The following is an 18,360-nucleotide window of genomic DNA, read 5'->3' as shown; positions in this document are numbered from 1 at the left end:
TGAACATGGAATGAATGCTCCTTCAGATGGCATACTCATCAGTTTCCGTTCAAATTGTCCTCTCCTGCAAATTAAATTGTCTTTTCCTCCCCTGGGGGTATAATAATCCCTGCAACAGATTGTTTCCTGTTCTAAAAAACGACTCACTTCTGCTTGCTACCTCCCTGCTGTGGTATTACCTTCTCGCAGTGTCTTTTGCAGTCCTTTCTTGGGCTCCTCCTTCCTCCTCAAATAAGCCTCCTTGTCCCTGAGCCTGAGCACGGCTCCCCCAGCTGACCCTGGAACTCCTTGCCAGGCTCAGGTCAGCCCCCTTCTCTGTGTACAGATGATAAAAGAGGATGGTCGCCTCTGTCTCCTTGCATGCAGTCCTCTCCCTGCCACATTCCCAAGCCCTCAGCTCCAGGATCCTTTAGCCTGGGCAGTTTCTTCATCTAACGTCCCAGCAAACTTAGACTAGACAATTGAAGATTGGATCAAAGAGTGGGGAGCTCCACATGCTGTACCGGGGGGGGTCACTTAGGTCTGAACATCTCAGCCTAGGAAGAGCCCCCTGCCCTGCCAAGAACCCTCTCTCAGCATTCTGCTGGTAGCTAAAAGGGCACCAGGCACTAGAAGTTGGCCAGCAAAGAAACAGTACTGGAGTGGGGTGGGGTGGGTGGGAGGTACGGAACGAGGTAAAGAAAGAAGAGGCTAGGGCAGGTGGGAACCAGGACAGGATTCAAAGGAACCAGGCCACCAGCTGCACCGTGGGTCACCTCTGCAAGGCTAGAGGCATGAGGTGCAGGGAGCTCCTATCCAGGGCTAATACTGAAGGAAGCGTGTTCTGGGAGGGACTGAGAGTGTAACACATGCACGTTTGTGCACACGCACTCGTACAAACACATAGCAACAAACCCTCTGAATTTACCCCAGGCTAGAAACCCAAATGGGATTGAGGTATTGGTGTTGGGTGCCCTGTAATTATTGTACCCCACTCAGTCACTCTAGGGGGCCAGTATTGGACACTAGTTACATTAGGAATAAGGTTACCAGGCTGACTTAGGATGAAGTTACGTGAGAAAAGTACACGATAGCTATTTGCCGCTCTGGATTCACTCTCCCCCTTCACTCTACTATCTGCACTGAGAGAGACTCAGTCAGAGGGGTCTGCCCTCCTCTGGCTTCCAATCGGTTTCAGCCAATGAGAAGCCTCAGCCTTTGGAGGGAGGGAGGAGGGAGATGTCGGGTATTTTTTCTCTCGGCTTCATCCCTGTTGACATGGCCTCTGTCTGTCTGTTCCCTTCATTTCCATGCATCCCAGCTCTGCACGCTGTCTTTCCTGGTTCTGGGAACCTATCCCTCCCCTGTTCCCAGGGACAGTAACGGCCCGCTGCTGCTACCCCTGGGTTTGTGAATTTCCTTTGTCGTTCTCCCACACTCCAACCTTTCATTTGCTATTAGTTAGCCCCTTTATAAATAAAACCTCCTTGATTTTTCCTAAGTTGACAGTGCTGTTTGTCTCCTGTTGGGACCCCGACTGATACAGCTAGAAAATTGTAAGATCCCGATTTTGTTTTCAAAAATACTGTCAGGAGCTCAGCTGAGCTGAGAGAGGTGAGCTGTCAGGTGTGGGCATAGCTGGTTAAAGCAACAATGAGCCAAAATGAAAGTAACAGTGAAGTCTTTAGTCACTATGATAGTAGAAGCAAGAGGCAAAAACCAGAGAAGATGCTGGCTCCCTCGTGTTCCCTTCTCCCTGTGGAGGAGCACACAGGTGGAGGGTTCAGGTGGATCAGCGCAGATGGGTGTCCTCTCATGGCTGAGGGAGCCCCAAATAAAAGGCTCAGTCAGTTTTATGGACCCTGGAGTGAAAGGAGGGCTAGGAGTGGAAAAGTGCTGAGTACTAAGTCACAGTGGGGGAAGTGTCCTCAAGGCTCTCCCTCCTGCCTCTGTAAGGAAGTCTCTGCAGAGGTCCATGAAAAAGTTCTTTGCTCAAGGCCTCAGACAAAGAGACCTAGGAATATAAATATGGGAAGGCCATGACTGGCCAGGGGGCCGGAGCCCTAGACCGCACCTCCCTCCAGAGACAGTGGTGCACGGGCAGCATGCCAAGGCTGGTGTGGGCAGGGCTGCCTTCCTGGTGAGGCCTGGGTGAGGCCTGCCTGCCGGGGAAAGCCTTCCTAACTGCCTAGGGTCAGGCTGTAAAAATCACACAGAGGTTTTTAACCAGGAGCCGGGCTCCTCAAAGACAGGAGCACACAAAATGGAAGAAATACAGCAAAATATTGAGAAACTGGTTTCTCTCTATCAGGGCTATCCAACAGAAACATAATGAGTCACATGTATGTTTTTAAGGTTTTTAGTAGCTATATGAACAGAGAAACAGGTGAAATTCATTTTAATAATAAATTTTATTTCATCCAAATAGATCCCAAATATAATTTCAGGCATATGAGTATTTTTAAAGTTATTAACGATCTGTTTTATATTGGTCCGCTTGGACCAGGCTTGGAACCTCATGGAGAGGAGGCATGGCTGCAGCAGACAGGCCTATGCCGGGGCAGACACCCGAGCTGGCTGATAGCCTTTTCTCTGCTTGACCATGGGCTGAGCACCACCCAGACCGAAGCCCCCCTGCCCCAAACTGTGATCTGACCCACTCGAAAACGGGCAACTCTAACTCTAGATGCTTTTCAAGGAGTAAGTGGAGCACTAAGTTTCAGTTCCAGAGATAGATGGAAAACTCAAAAGATGCAGGCGAACTCTGCTCTGTGCCAAAAAGGTGTTTGCTGTTGTATGGGACGGTAAAAAACATAATAATTATTGTTTGCAGCAGAGTGCATTGTCCTAAGTTCATGGAAAGCACTTGCAGGTGGGTTAGCTGGTTGGAAGTCTGACTGGCTTGGAAACACGTGCCATGAGAAGGTAGCAGAGAATTGGCCCTGGGGCTAGAGGCACTGCAGAAATAGAACCCTAAAGTGGGCATCAGGACCCCTTTCCCCTGAACTCCCCATGTGACCTTCAGCAAGGCCTTTCTTCCTGGGGCATGTCTGTTTCTCCACAGATGGGGGATTCAGTTAGGATCACAAGATGATTTCTAAGACCCATTCTAATGAAAGCATTTTGTGATTTTGCCTCTGGAGGAAGCATTTAGACCTCAGACAGCCCAAAGATGAATTTGAAAATGACTTCCAAGTGTGAATCCTGGGGCCAGAAGAGGAGAGAGCCTGCAGTTGTCATTAGGACCAGCATCGGGTAGAAAAGCACTGCCCCAGAGCCGAGGACTTGAGTAGGCAGGGTTCAGTGAGAAGTGCCTGGGCAGACAGCCTTAGCAGACACAATACTCATGATTTTTTCTTTCCACTGGAAAAGTCCTTTCTGTCTGAGGCAATGTTTTCCACAGCTCCAGGGGGCTGTGGTCATTTCCTAACAAGATTTTTCCTATTTTGTGCAGCTGTGGTCTGGCATTTGCAACACTGTTTTTAAGCTGAATCTCGCTTGGGTCCTCCAGGGCCGAGGGCTGGTGGGTAAATGCAGGCCTGGTGCATTCTGGGCCCTCCAGCTGCAGGTGGTTCCCTTTCTCCAGTACCTTGGTATTATGGCAATAGATGTATAAAATTACAAGGTGACAGGGATATAAGGACCTTGAAAGGTCATTTAGTGTAATCTTCTTCTTTCATGGGAAGGGGAAACTGAGGCCCGGAAGAGGAGAGGGACTTGCCCCAGGCCACATGGTCGGTTAGACAGAAGACAGCTCTTGTGATTCTTGATCTCAGTCCCCTGGGCTCAGCCAAGGCTGCACTTCCTCCTTTGCGGATGTGGGGAGTGAGAGAATTTAACTTGCTGTGAATAGTTTAATACGTTTCAAGACTGTGCTTTTACCCCACTTATCACCTAATACCTCTTTCTCTGTCTCTCGATTACTCCATTCCTATCCTTTGGCTTTCAGTGTTTACTAGAGATGATAGATGGAATACACAGACACACAGGTTCATTTAATAGTTTGCCAAGAGCCTCACGCTGCTGAGGATGAAGGGGAAGGGAGACACTGGTCTATTGTAGCCTGGGACGTTTGCTTTTCCTGCCAACCACAGTCCAAGGCAACAAGCTCACTGACATCCCGGGAAGGCCCTGCTTAGGGAGCACAGGGAAGAGGTGGTTTGCACTGTCTGGAGCAGGTCAGAGATTGCAGAAGGAGATCGACCTCAGATTGGCAAATAGGGATCTACTTGTATATAATAGCAACTGACATCTTGCTTCTTCGGTAAAGGAGTTGAGTTCAGCCTCCAGTGTGGGTAGGGGTTTGTGTTTAATCCACGGCCGTCAGGCAAAGGCCATGTGAAACAGGACCTCCCCGGGCTTCAGTCTCATAAAGTTCTGCCTCAGTCTGCAATTACGCAGCCCCTTTCTCACCTTATCTTTCTGGTATTCAGTTTACACTGATTAGATCCTCTTGGCTTATTCACAGTCTAAAAGCCTCAGCCAAAGCCTTTCTGAGAATCCCACCAAAGACACAGACCTTGGGGAGGAAGACCAGGCTAAGCCAAGGCCATGACTAAATATCATTCAGGAACCACAGTGGGTCTAGGGGATTCCCTTTCTACTGAGGCTGGGTCAGAGCTTGATGGGAGTGAAAGTTAATCTTCTGGATCTCTTTGAATAGAGTCAGTTTGAAAATGTCAGGCACCCAGCATAGTTAGTCCTTTCTCCAGGTTGTCATTTACTTGTAAAAGGAGCACTATTCAAGCCCTAAATGTCAGCTTCTAGCCTCTGCACAAGTGGAATCAGGTAGCCCCTGAGTACTTCAGCCTGTACTCTTAACACCTAGGCCCGGGCCCCGTGGGGGGCTGTCCTGGAATCAGCCCCAGAGAAATGACCCTAGGTACTGAAGGTTTCTGGATTTTGGTCCTCTGTGACTTGAATGCTTCTGCTTCCTGAGAGCAGTTCCTAACACTTTATTTACCCTTATACATGCAAAAGATGACAACTCTTTAAACACACAATTAGACTGGGGCTTTGATTCCCAAGCTTGGGTCTCTACCTGGCAGCTGTTCCAGTATCTGGCTCACTGCTCTCAACTGCCTTTTATTCTATGAGCTAATCTCTCTCTTGGCTCTTTGTTAATGGCCTTCCCCATCCCCCCGCGAGGCACCATATGCTTAATGACATCCTATAAAGAGGACCGATCTCCCTTAGCTGTCTTCTATCTTTTGGAATGCACCGTCCCCTCCCTTGTGTTAGAAAAAACAAATTAAGCACCAAGAGGCAGCCAGAGAGCTAATGGACCTGACTCTGCCGGGGAAGGGAAAACAAAGTCTCCAACCCTTTGCAGCTCTCAAAGATCCTACGGAGAGGTGATCTGTCTCAGGTCCCTAACGAGCTTAAATCTGCCTACTCAGTCATTGTCCTTTGTTCACTTCTCCTCTGCTACCTGAATTGCCTTCCCCACTCCACCTCCAGACACACGGAACCAGAAGTTTATCTCAGGGGCAAGACCTGATGATTTGAGTCTCGAGTCATTGTAAATCACTAGAGTAATGTCTTGAAATTCAAGGCATAAATATAAATATAAATATAATATATAATAAATATAATATAATATAATATAATATATAATATAATATAATATAATATAATATAATATAATATAATATATACATATATAATCTAAATCTGTGCCTTTCAGCTTATTATGAGGGGTATTACCAGAAACATTTCCAGTGCAGATTGTTTTAAATGTGAGAATTCTTTTTTTGTGTGTGTCCCATCCACTTAGATCATAGATGGATTATTATTGACTATTAATGGATGCTAACTATATTCACAAAACATGAGGTTCCCACTCGAATATTTCCAAACTACTGCTTTAGGTGAAATATACATACAGTAATGAGTCAGTTTTGGGAGAAATGGCTAACCCTCCAAACCTTACGTAACTGCACTATAATCTTGGCTTTGTTCCTATCCAGATACTGGGCTGAACACAGATAAAACAAGCCAGCCAAATTCAAACTAAGATCTCATTTGACTGTCTCCCCCCCACCCCCACCCTCCCCACACACACACACACACTAAATTAGCACATTTCTCAGGCATCATTCAGAACAATGGTTCCCAATCCTGGCTGCAATTAGAATCATCTGGGGAGCTTTAAAAAAAAAATCAATGCCCAGGCCCCACTCCAAATCAATTAAAATAGATTTTCTGGGGGTGGGCCTAAGGCATGGGAATTTTTATAAAGCTTCCCTGGTTATACCAACGTTGAGCCATGGATGTGAATCATTGGTTTAAACATGACCAAAATTAATGATTATAGGTTTTGTTTGCATAACAAACTGTTAGCTTAATATTTGTAATAAACCTAACATAGTTATGTTTTAAGTCAAATAAAGCCAACAGGAAGGCATATCCATGTAGTGAAAGGTCGAGCTGCTTTGTTCCAGTGCTACCTGGATTAGCCAGATCTTTGGAGGTCATAACACAATAACACAAACAAGTTTGGCCAAATAAGTTTTAGCAACCAGTTTCCTATTTGGCATGTTTCTAGTACAGCCAGGGCTGTATGAATGTGGGAGGTAGTCATGATTCACTCTTTATTCTCTCCATTGAGGGAGACTGGACAAACGCCAGTGGTCTGTCTGCAGTACCGGGGGCTGAGGACTACTGAGATTAGGCTCAGGACACAACTTCCTCACGCTGATGCTGGGACCACAAGATGGCCATGGCGTCTTCTTGAGAATTGGATAACAATCTAAAGCACCCCTCTCAAGGACGTTTTCCTAACCACCGCATCTTCCCACCAAACACACGTCCTGGGCCAATCCTGAAGGCGATTGTTTACCGGGCACCACCACGCTTCCAGAAGAGACATCCTGGCTGCTGCAGGTCTGCCGCTTCCCTGCCGAGGCAGAGCCTGCCTTCCTGAGTTTCTTTGCCAAATCCACGTGTCCCCAAATGGTCCTTCTCACAGAGAAGTCCAATCGGCAAGCCTTACAACATCTTCATTGCTTTAAAAGAATGGAAGAAACGTGTGCTTCTAATTACCACATTTACAGCTCCTTTCTCTCTCTCTCTCTCTCTCTCTCTCTCTCTCTCTCTCAATCCTATAGAAAACAGACCCAGCTCCTTTTGAAAACTTGCAAATATTTCACATTTGTTTGGAGAGCAGATTTTTTTTTCCAGGTTTTTGGAAAGCTGAAGTCACCGACACATGGCTGCTGGGTGATACTGTTGCTGAGTGCAAACATCACTTGTTCCTAGCACAGCCAAACCTGCCTTTTCAGCCATGCCAGTGCCTGGGAGGTGTAAGCCTAATGTGGAACAGTCCCAGGGCCTGTGGGAGTGGTATTCTTCTGTCTGCAGTGACCTCAAAGAGAACTGAGCAAGGTATATAGTGCTTTGTCTTGAGTCTTGCCCCACCCCAGCTTTGTCTCAGGCATCAGTTGATTCTAGTTCAGAGCTCTATGTAGCATGGGACTAAAAAAACACCTTGTGACCCTTTGGGAATAAAAGTGGAATGGCATAGATCCTGGGATATTAGGCCTCTGGTCTGATTCTGTGTCCATTCTGAGTCTGGTCCCAATTGCCATTTGGCTCCCATTCATTAGATTCTTTTCTATGGAGAGCACAGATAGAGCAAGATCTAGTCTGGGGTAACTGGCTACTGAGGACAGGTGCTTTGGTACCCTGTTCATTATTGTGATCACCTTGGTCCCCAGGTCCAGTCTTCATTTGTGCATGTTCATGATGATCAAGTGTCACGGGGATTGCATGACTAGTTAATATGGACACTAGAATGTTAGCACTAGAAGGAACCTCTTACATCACAGAGGGGAGTGTAAGGCTCAGCCAAGAGAAGTGACTTTCTCAAGGTCACACACTAGTTAGTGCCAAGAGATAGGATGAGAATCCAGAAATCCTAACTCCCAAATCAGTGTTCTTTCTATCACCTTTTGCTGTCAAAACTCATCACATATGAGTTGATCAGCATATTTATTTCCCAGAAGAGAAGGCTACTTGGGGACCTAACATTATTAATAGAGTGTTATTTGGTATATACAGAAGACCAGTCCAGGGTTCGTGCTGGAAATAAATGGATGAAGCCAGGAGTCAGGGATACAAAAAGCCATGCTGAGAAAGCCACCCACGGAGATGCTTGTTCCCCATGTTGGGCCCAGGGAAGACCGAGGCAGCCAGGAAACTTTTTGGAACTGTAATGGATAGTCAAGGAAGAAGCAGGGCCCTGAGATGAACCTAAGTCCCTGAGTTAGAAGTGGAATTATTCTGAGAAAGAAGAGAGAAACCAACAGAGGGAAAAGTTAATCCCTTCTTAACTGCTCTTTGTTCCTGTACACACGCTGAAGCAAGTACGAGGAATTTCCAGCCCAGCACCCCCAGTGAGAAAAGTCTGATCACTTGATTCATTTAACCTACAGCTAGTCCAAGAGGGGAGAGCTGCAGGGACTTAAAGGGACACAGCCATTTTATGGGGAGAAACCTGCTGTGGAATGAAGTTTCAGTCGTGTTTGTTCCCAGGTCAGTCTGGTGGCCACAGCTGGGAGGGAAAAGATTTCCTTGATACCAGGCACGGCGGGGGGGGGGGGGGGGGGGGGGGGGGGGGCGGTTGGGGGGGGGAGCAGCGTTTGCAGGGGCTGCTGGCAGGATACGGCTGCTCCCTCCCCGACTCTCTGGAAAAATACAAGCAGGCAAATTTGAACTTGGCTCTTGAATAGGCTCATTTTGTAGATCCATGTAATTTGAGCACCCAGCAACCCCTGGGGCCTGGTCTCAGGTGACTTGCCCCTTCAGCAGCTCTGGAGACTGCCAGAAAGGACTGGCCTCTCAGAGCCCAAGCTTAGTGTCTTCTAGCTCCAATCCAAGGAAACTGTGGAGGGTGACTAGAATGTGTCTGATGGCCTGGTGGTCAATCCTAGGGCACAGCCCTCCACTCCACACAGGAACCAGAGTCATATTTGATGGGATTCCCTCAAAGGCACCCTCGTGACAAAGAAAATGAGCTCGGTGGAAAATTTCTGAGAAAATGGTGAGGTGTGTGACAAAACCAGGGTGAGCTGGAGGTAACTAAAGTGGAGCCCCAAGCAGCTCCACAGGGACCAGACAGTGTGTTCATACAGGCCCACACTCACGGCAGACATTTGTCCCCACAGCAGATGCAGGCCAACTGCCCAGGGACCCCCTCCACGGCAGTTCCTTCCCTCTTGCCCGAAGGCAGGATCAGGCTTGGCAGTTGCATTCCAGAGGCTGAGAGTAGAAAACCCAGTCTCTCCTTGTGTCATCAGTTCTGGCCACAGTGCTGTGGAGAGCTCTTTTCCCAACCTTCTCTGTTCATTCCCAGATCCTGAGTAACAGCACTGCAGAGCAAGGGTTTATTAGGAAAGGTACAGTTGCTTGCTCAGGGACTCTGATGGAATACAAACACAAAGAGAAGACTAAGGGGTAAAATGAAGTTCCCATGTGATGTCCTCTCAGTGGGCAGCCACCCCCCATTGCCTGGGAAGTAGCAGGAGGTATCCGTTCTTTCCCAAGCAAATCCTGGGTTGGAGACCACTGGTTGGTGGCCTCAGAGCTATGGAGTTCCACCCTGAGGAACTCTCAGGCCCTCAGGGGAGAGCACCAAGTTAGTTGGTCAGCATGGACATACGGCCCATCCACTCTGTGTCTAACTCTGGGTTGGTAATAGGGAGGCTGCAGACGGGAAGCCAGACATAGCCCCACACTTGTGGAATTTACATTCTAGTCAGGACAACAGCAAACCAAAACCACAGGTGCAACAAGTATCATGGAGGAGACGGGAGAAAACGAAGGGGCCTGGAGGGCCCGGAAGGCCTCCCGAGGAAGTGACCTAAATCTCAGATCTGGGTATTAAAAAGTCATTAGATGAACAAAGGAGGGTTGGCAGGGACTGTATAATTATAGCCTTCCCCTCTTATTGCATAATCACAGAATTTTCAGTTGAGTATGTGGCTTCTCAGAAAGTGACTACATTTCCCAGCCTGTTCTACGGCTGGATGTGACTGTGTGACCGCATTCTGGCCAATGGGAGACGAGAGGAAGTAGGGTATCAAATTCTGAATCACGGGGAAGGGGCTTACCCTCCCATTGCCCCTTTGTCCCTTCTACTGGCTGCAATGTGGCAGTGGTGGGGAGCCTTCTTAGAACATGCGAAGGAGGGTAGGGCCTCTGGCGACCTCTCAGACCAGAGCTGCCATGCCAGCTTGGGGTTTTATATGAGACAGAAATAAACCTCTATGTTGTTTAAGCCATTGTCACTTGGGTCTCTGCTATAGTAACCAAATATCCTAACCTACCCATGGTTTGAGGGAATAGCGAAGGGCTTTTTTATATCTTAATTTCGTCCGATCTTCCCAAGAACCCCAGAAGTTGGAGATTATGATCAGCACTTTAGTGTTACAGAAACTGAAGCTGAGAAAATAATTGTCTTCTCCAAGGTCACACAGTGGTGGAGCCAAGGACCCCCAACTCAGTTTTTCACCCAAGTTCCAGGAATACGCACTGTGCCAGGCTGCCTCCCTCTCTCTAGAACGGATTTTAGTGCATCCTCCGTTCATGAGATGAGTTCCCACCAAACCATCCACACTTCACCTTCACCTTCTCCCCTGTGCCAGTCTAGTCATTGGCTCATGGTCTTGATAGCACACGCCCTGACCAGCCCCATCAGCAGGTTTAAGAACCTACATGATGTGGTGTTTTCGGGTCAGGGATGTCAGACTACGTCACTTTTCTCAGGGAAGCTCTTACATTTTACTCTAAAAGGGAATGCTTGGAATAATCCCCCCTCCCCAGCTTAACCTGCCCTCCCTTGTGCAAAGGACCCACAAATTCTCGACACCAGCACTTAGCCCAGGGAACCCTCTGCTCCCTCATTAGGGCAAGTTGCTTCTTATTATGACAGTCTAGACTTCTCCTCCGGGCTCTCCTCAGGACAACGTGTAGGAACAATTCTGTTATCTTTTGTTGGCCCTTGACTGATTGCAGGAGGAATTGTAGGCTAAGCCATGTTCACACAAATCCTCAGTTGCTGTTCTCCAACTGAGGCGCTCCTCGGGTTATGAATCACCTCTGGGGATACAGCATCTGAATAATTCAGATTTTAAAATATTGATTTTTATTCCTCACAGCCAGGAGACAGCTTTACACATGCATTTGGCTTGATCAGGCCTTGGTGCGCCTCATGCCTGTAACTCGCAAAGATTTAATGGGGCCTCCAGTGTGCAGAAGACTGGAGCAGCCAGGGAGGAAGGGTTGTGGCAGGCTCAAGTGGACACCCCCGGGAAGCCTGTGGCTTCACGTGGGACCCAAGGGCGGGGTCGGGGTACAGGCCGTGTCCTGAGAGCTGTCTCAAAGAAACAAAAAGCTATGTCAAGCAGACCTCCTCTGGAAGCCTTCCTCTTTTCTTTCATGGGGTGCCCTTCAGACTCCTTTGATGTCCTTCACTGCCCACAAAGGGACACCTAAAAATCCGGGTCCTCTCTCTGCACTGCTTTTTTTCTCTAATTGCTCTTCTCTTGACTTGTCATATTGCTTTGGGACAAGAGGACAGAGTCTGCATCATGGCCAGTTCCCTTCCTTGAACTCCTGACCCACATATTCATCTTCCTTGAAGATCAGCCTGGATAGTCACCCTCCCCGTGCCCCAGATGGAACTCATTGTCTTCACCCCCAATCCCGCTCCTTATCCTGTTCTCTCTCTCAGATGAGGATGCCCCACCCACCCAGTCACCCAAGTCTCAGTGTAGCCATCTGGTCACTGAGTTCTGGCAGCTCCTTTTTAATGTCTTTTATGGCTAGTCTTCTCTATATTTGCTTTTCAAGTATGTTCCAAATAGTCTCCTAGCTGATCTGTCTTACAGCATTCTTATTCCTCCAAGCCACTTTCTGCACCACTGTAAGAATAATTGTCTACAAGGCAAATCTAATCAGCGTGGGATTTTAGAATTCTTTCAATGGCTCCCTCATGCCCTCAAAGTAAAATCTAAATACCTCAACAGGGCCATTTGAGGCCTTTCCTGTTCTGGCCCTGCCTACATCTCTCTCTCCCTCCCACTTGCAGACACTGATCTCCCAAACTGCTGTGTTCTCACACCTCTGCGCTTCCGCCCATGTTGTTGCTCTGCCTTGAGTGGCGCTCCTCCATCTCAGTTTCACCCAGAGCTCAGTTCAGGCATCTCCTCTTTCAGGAAGCCTTCCTGACCCTCCAGCCCCCCATAGCACACCGTCAGACACACACATCACCAGCTAGCCGGGGAGTTCGTTGAGGTCAGGAACTGTGTCTCGTTTGTCTTGTCCTAGAGTCTGGCAGATGCATTGCATGGGAGCCGGTTTAAAAAAATTGAATTTTCTGCTAGTAAAAGCTGTTTTAGGTATGGTATGGTGATAGTAAATAAGTGATAATACAGAAGCTTGTAGAAGTGATTCCTGCAGTGGGTTCGAGGAAGTTAAGCCAAAGGACCTTCGGTCCTTTCCAAATCTGAAATTTCATCATTTGAAAACACTGACATTTGTCCAAAATGTTCAGGGGCGCCTGGGTGGCTCAGTCGTTTAAGGGTCCGACTTCGGGTCAGGTCATGATCTCGCGGTCCGTGAGTTCGAGCCCCGCATCGGGCTCTGTGCTGACAGCTCAGAGCCTGGAGACTGTTTCAGATTCTGTGTCTCCCTCTCTCTCTGGCCCTCCCCCGTTCATGCTCTGTCTCTCTCTGTCTCAAAAATAAAATAAACTTTAAAAAAATCAAAATGTTCAGCCATCAACATATGTGGCAAATTGGCCATTTTCTCCAGAAGGGGAAGCAAACGCTGTCACTCATGACAGTTTCACAGCACCTTTGCCCTAAACATTTGGGTGTGTGGGGACTTCTCCATCTCCTTTGGACCCTGAATCTCAGCTCCTGACCTACTCTGACTCTTGGGAGGAAATCAAAGAGCAAGAGGAGGAACTGGTGTTCTCAGAAGAGAAATTCACGATCCCCCTGGAATGAATTAGGAGTCCATTTGGTAAAATATTGAGCTGTTATAAAAAATAAAGTAGGTTTGTATATACATGAAAGATATAGGTTGCAAAAGAGCAAATTAGGGAATACCATAGATAGTTTGATCACTTCCACATATTTAAAAAAAAGAGGGGTGCCTGGGTGACTCAGTCAGTTGGACGTCTGACTGCGGCCTGGAGCCTGCTTCAGATTCTGTCTCTGTCTCTGTCCGTCCCTTGCTCATGCTCTGTCTCTCTCTCTCAAATATAAGTAAACATTTAAAAATAATCAATCAATAAATCAATCAATAAAAGAATATATGTAAGTATTATGCATAATTTTTCTGGATGAAATTACTTTGGGAAAGTAGTTATCTGCTGTGGACAGTGGGAATGGGAGAAAGTGACTTTCAGTTGTCACTTTGTATGTTTTTATGTCGCTTCTGTTTTCTAACATCTTATCTTTTTAACACCAACAGATTTGACCTAGAATGTAGGATTAGGCTAACCTTATACTTCTTTACAGTTTTCTGTTAAAAAAATTAAAATCTAATATTTTGATTCTCTCGAGGCTGGAGAAAAGGGGATGGGGACTAACCTGGCCACAACCAAGATAGATTTTACTAGCTCCAATTCTAAACATGAAAAGCCAGAGTCAGGAAAGCAGAAGGCTAGGGGAAGGGAGAGCTGCTTGCCCGAGATCATTCTGTGAAAAGATGTCAGAGCCAAGAACAACAACCAGATCTTCTGGGTTCCAGTGTGACTCCTCAACTATTACCTACAAGGAAGAAGGAAAACGGTGGTGGGGAAGGGCGATAACATTTGCAGAGGGCCTACTGTGAAGGCATTTTATACATTTGCCAGCCAACTTCTGTCCTTAGAAAGACTTTAAAACAGCAAGATCCAGCATTACCATGAGATTTCCAGAGTTAAAAGTCTTAAAGCAGGCACAGAAGTTTACTTTCTAGACCCAGAAGGATACACAATAAAAATGGTAGCCATGCAAACTCCTTTACCGTGTATCGTGGGCATCTTATTTTCCTGGGGATCCTATTTGCTGCAGACACTTGTTTGTGGAACATATGCTGGTGCCTCAAAGAGACCTTTCATGTAGTGATAACTGAAGAAGGTGTAGTCTGGGCAACTAAGGGTTAACCTGGGAGTCAGGGCCTCCTGCCAATCAGAAGATTGAGAGCAGTATTTTTGGCCATCTTGAGATTCTGGTTCCGCCTTACAACGCAGTTCTCTCAGTCTGCCCAGATCAGCTCTTCTCTGCATCCCTGGATCTTAATCTCTGTGTTCCTCACTTTGAATGGGTAACCTGACCTTGGTCCTCAGTTGCTTATGGGATAGAGTTGGGGACTTCAGGGACAGCAGTCAAGGTTTGGAATAGCCACCATGGGGAATGGAACTCAAGACCGACTGATAAGCCTCATTATTCTTCTCAGGATCTCCAGTTTTTCAGGGACGGATGGGTCATGCAGGATAGATTTCATACTTTCCCCATTCCCCATTAGCAGAGAGGACTTGCCAGACCAGTGAATCAAAGTGAGCCCATTTCCCAGTGGGATGAATGTCACCTCCCCATTCTGGGCACTCTCCCAAGTGGGCGAGATCTAAGACATCGCTCTGACTTAGCTGTGTTTCCTCTGTCTTTCATACCAGTTCTGATCAAAGAGGGGCATCGGCAGTTATGTCTGTGGCATCTCAGTTAAGGTGATGACTTTGATTGCAATCAGAGGTGGGAGAGTTCATGGGATGGAAAATGAAAAGGCATCCTGTGAACAAATCCGTTCTGCCTGAGAGAGGCATAAACCTTGATCCAGGTGCCAGCCTTTTCATCCCACGGAAGATTGGAGGTGGATGTCATTTCATTCACAGGTAAAAGCAGGGAGTTGTGTGTGGTAGGGCCCTGCAATTTTCCACTGACTCAGCCTGTGACCTTTCGGGAGAGATCTCAGAGAAAGAGAGGGTGAAGAATACAGGTTTGCCTTCCCAAGGCTCAAGTGGGGTTTGTCACTGGGGCTTGTTTTAGGAGGCGGGTATCGGGAGTTGAGTTAATCTGACTACTTGGGTCCCGGATATTTGCATCACTGATCCTTGTGAGACCCCTCTCTTGGATTTATTTACTTCCTTATTCCTTTTACTCCTCATCTTGAAATTCCACCCCCCTCTCTCACACATAATGATTTTTGTGTTTGTCTCTTCATCCTTCTGCTTGCATGCTTTTATACAAATACTATTTCTTTGCAGTATTTTTAATTTATGTAAATATTCTATCTCATTGTTTCTTATCTTTTTTCACTGTTTTTCCCCCTGTTCTTTTTTTTTTTTTTTTTTTTTTTAGTTTAGTTATTTATTTTGAGGGGGGGGGGGGAGAGGTACAGAGAGAGAGGGAGATAGATGATCCCAAGCAGGTTCCATGCTGTCAGCACAGAGCCCGATGCAGGGCTCAATCCCAAGAACCATGAGATCATGACCTGAGCAGAAGTCAAGAGCCAGACACTTAACAGGCTAAGCCACCCAGGCACCCGTCCCCCTGTTCATTTCACTGCCTTAAGCATCCACGTTGCTATGTGTACAACTGATCATTTGCTTCAGTCCTGCGGCATAGTACTCCATGGTGTGTGTTCATTACATTTTATTTCTCGATCTCAGCACCAGAAACTCAGGTAGCCCCCAACTTCCACTACAAGTGAGTGTACACGAAGGATTTGCACATCTCCTAACACAGAGCTGTATGAGGATTTCTTGGGATATATACCTAGCAGAGGAATTGCTAGTATGCTACACTGAAAATAGTGTAAAATTTTCAGTGAAAAAATACACTGACTCATAACACCAGATCGTTCCCCCAGAATGTTCACCAGTGCCCCTTTCTGCTGTCTTCCCATGGGCGGTGTGCAAGCACCGTCATGTCCCATGTCTCTGCCACCACTGGGTGTGACCCTTCTTTCTATATGTTGCTAATATAAAAGGCAAACAGTGATATCTCTTTGTCGTTTTAATTTGCATTTTTCAAATGTAATGCAGTAAGCCTGGTGTTCACAGCTCTTCATCTCAGGATCTGTTTCCCAGGAAAATTGACTTGTTTGTGGAGTTCTGTGTTCTGTATGATGCGTGTTTATATCCTTCCCCTGCTTTTTTAAAAAAATTTTTTAATGCTTATTTATTTTTGAGAGAGACAGAGTGTGAGCGGGGGAGGGGCAGAGAGAGAGGGAGACACAGAATCCAAAGCAGGTTCCAGTCTCTGAGCCGTCAGCACAGAGCCTGACGCAGGGCTCAAACCCACAAACCACGAGATCATGACCTGAGCTAAAGTTGGACGCTTAACCAACTGAGCCACCCAGGCACCCCCCTGCCCCTGCTTTTCTACTGCTGTCATAAATGTTTAAGATCCTTGCATATTCTTCCTATCAGCTTCTATTCCTATTTTGGCATCAGTCTGTTAATGTTATCTTTTGTTGATTAGAGCTCTTTTGTTGATTAGAAATCCTTAATTTCGATGTGATCAAGTTAATAAAATTTTGTGTTATGGTTTATGTTTTTGAAATTTGGTTGTAAAAGAGCTTTCCCAGATTACAAAGATATTTCCCTTCACTTAATTCACGAACTTTATTTCTACTATTTTTCTTTAACCTTTTATACTGCGGTCTTTAAACTGCCCAGAACCCTCTCTGTGTGTGGCATTAAGGAGGGATCCAATTTTCTTTTTCTCCATGTAGCGAGCCCATTTCCCAAATGCCATTTACTAAATGCTCTTCCCTTCCCCCGCCATTTGTGGTACCACCTTCATTCGATATTAATTCCCGACATACACATGAGTGTATCTGAGCTCTCTCTTCTGTTGGCCTATTTGTATGTTTTTTCAACTACTGTTTTTTTATCATGTTGGCTTCATAATATGTCTGATTATCAGAAAAGGTAAGAGCTCCTCTTCTCTCCTTTTTAGAAGTTGACTTAGCTGTGCTCCCATGTCTTTCTCTGTCCTGTGCCACCATAGTTTGGGTATAAGTTGAGTTCAAGTGTTTTGGTTGAGCTGGGAGCAGTGGGCCTGCCAGGCAGCATGCTGGAACGTAACCTGCATCATCAGACAAGAGGCACAGGGGAGAAACTTCAGGAAGAAGTCAAGCCAAGAGATGATATCTGGCCAGCACTGGACACGAGAAAGTCCTGACAATTCTCTGCAAAGTGGAATCCAATCTGATCCAAGAGAAACAGTCAAAGGCACACAGGTCTTAATGAGCCTGGGAACCTAATCAGAGGCATTAGTAATGCACGATATTAACAGTGCAGTCCTGCCAAGGAGAAAACCCTATCTGTGTCCTTGCTTGCTTGGCCTGTGCCTCCGAGGATTGCAAGGGCCTATCAAAAGGTTAGCTCATTGCCACCTTGTCTCTCTGCTGCTTCTGCAGCTCTTCAAACGCGCTGTTCTCAAAACCTCAGCTTTCAGGCATGTAGCATTTTTGTTTTGTGATAATTAGGAGGCTGTGAGCAGGCCATGGTTAGTCATCCGTGGTGTGAAGATGACGGCTGCTCCAGCTCTGGAGGTGCTTTCGGGTTCAGACACGTCAGGCTATAGTTAAAGACAGAAGCTGATGCGGGAGAATGAGGTGACTCATCGTCACAACCTTGAAAACCAAGTTCAAGGAGAGGGCCAAGGCTTTCCAAATGTAGAATCTGCTCGTTGGTGGTGCTGAAGCTTCACCTGGGCATAGGTTACGCTGTTAACTTCCATTTCCTCCTCACCAAGGACTGGAAGGCCAGGAGAATCAGCTCTGTTTGGTTCAGTCTGAACAGCTGACTTAGCATTGACCCAATTCTGCAAAACCTGTTCTGGGTGTTTGTGTCTCCCTTTGGCCTCGTGATGTTTTTTTCACCCTTCATCCTCCACTGCTGTATGATGCTCGTGTCCCTTCCCTTGTGGGAAGGGGAGGCCTACATCATCTGCTCCCTCTGGAGAAGGGTCACATCCTGACTGGGGATTGACCTGGGCAGGGCTCTCATTTGACCCGTGGAGTTCTGCTGAACCCCAGAAGGTCAGAATTCAGTGGCCTTATTGCTTTGCCTCTCTGTATCTGGAGAAAAGGGGGGGAAGGCCTTAATCTCTCCTCTTCATTTACCCCTATTTCTTTTGCTCTGGGTACATGTTGAAAGCTCAAGAGAGTCCATTAACTATCCTTCTCTTTCCTTTGAGTCTTCTTTCAATGCAATGGTCAGTGTTCAGAACCTCTTCAGCCTGTGTCAGAGACTAGCACAGTGTCTTAAACAAATTCAGACTCAGCTGAAGGACTTTCAGAGGACTTTTGGGGTCCTTACTCTGAGGGCTATAGGAGGGCTTTATCTGATGTTGGCCTGCCTGGAGTCATAGAGGGTAG

General features: G+C 46.8%; 2 long non-coding RNA genes across 3 annotated transcripts in view; one reads left to right on the top strand and one right to left on the bottom strand.

The window, feature by feature from the left end:
• Window positions 1-18,360, top strand: part of LOC132683553 (uncharacterized) — a 122,397-nt gene that overhangs the window by 61,227 nt on the left and 42,810 nt on the right. The window lies entirely within an intron of this gene.
• LOC132683552 (uncharacterized) lies at window positions 6,487-7,836 on the bottom strand. Its single transcript, XR_009612287.3, has 2 exons — window positions 7,686-7,836; window positions 6,487-6,986 (listed from the first exon to the last, which is right to left on the bottom strand). It is a non-coding gene; the product is annotated as an uncharacterized LOC132683552 (long non-coding RNA).

The sequence above is a fragment of the Panthera onca genome, chromosome C2 (genome assembly GCF_046562875.1).
Source record: "Panthera onca isolate mPanOnc1 chromosome C2, mPanOnc1 haplotype 2, whole genome shotgun sequence".
Classification (NCBI taxonomy): domain Eukaryota; kingdom Metazoa; phylum Chordata; class Mammalia; order Carnivora; family Felidae; genus Panthera; species Panthera onca.
This window is presented reverse-complemented; position numbering and strand designations above follow the sequence as displayed.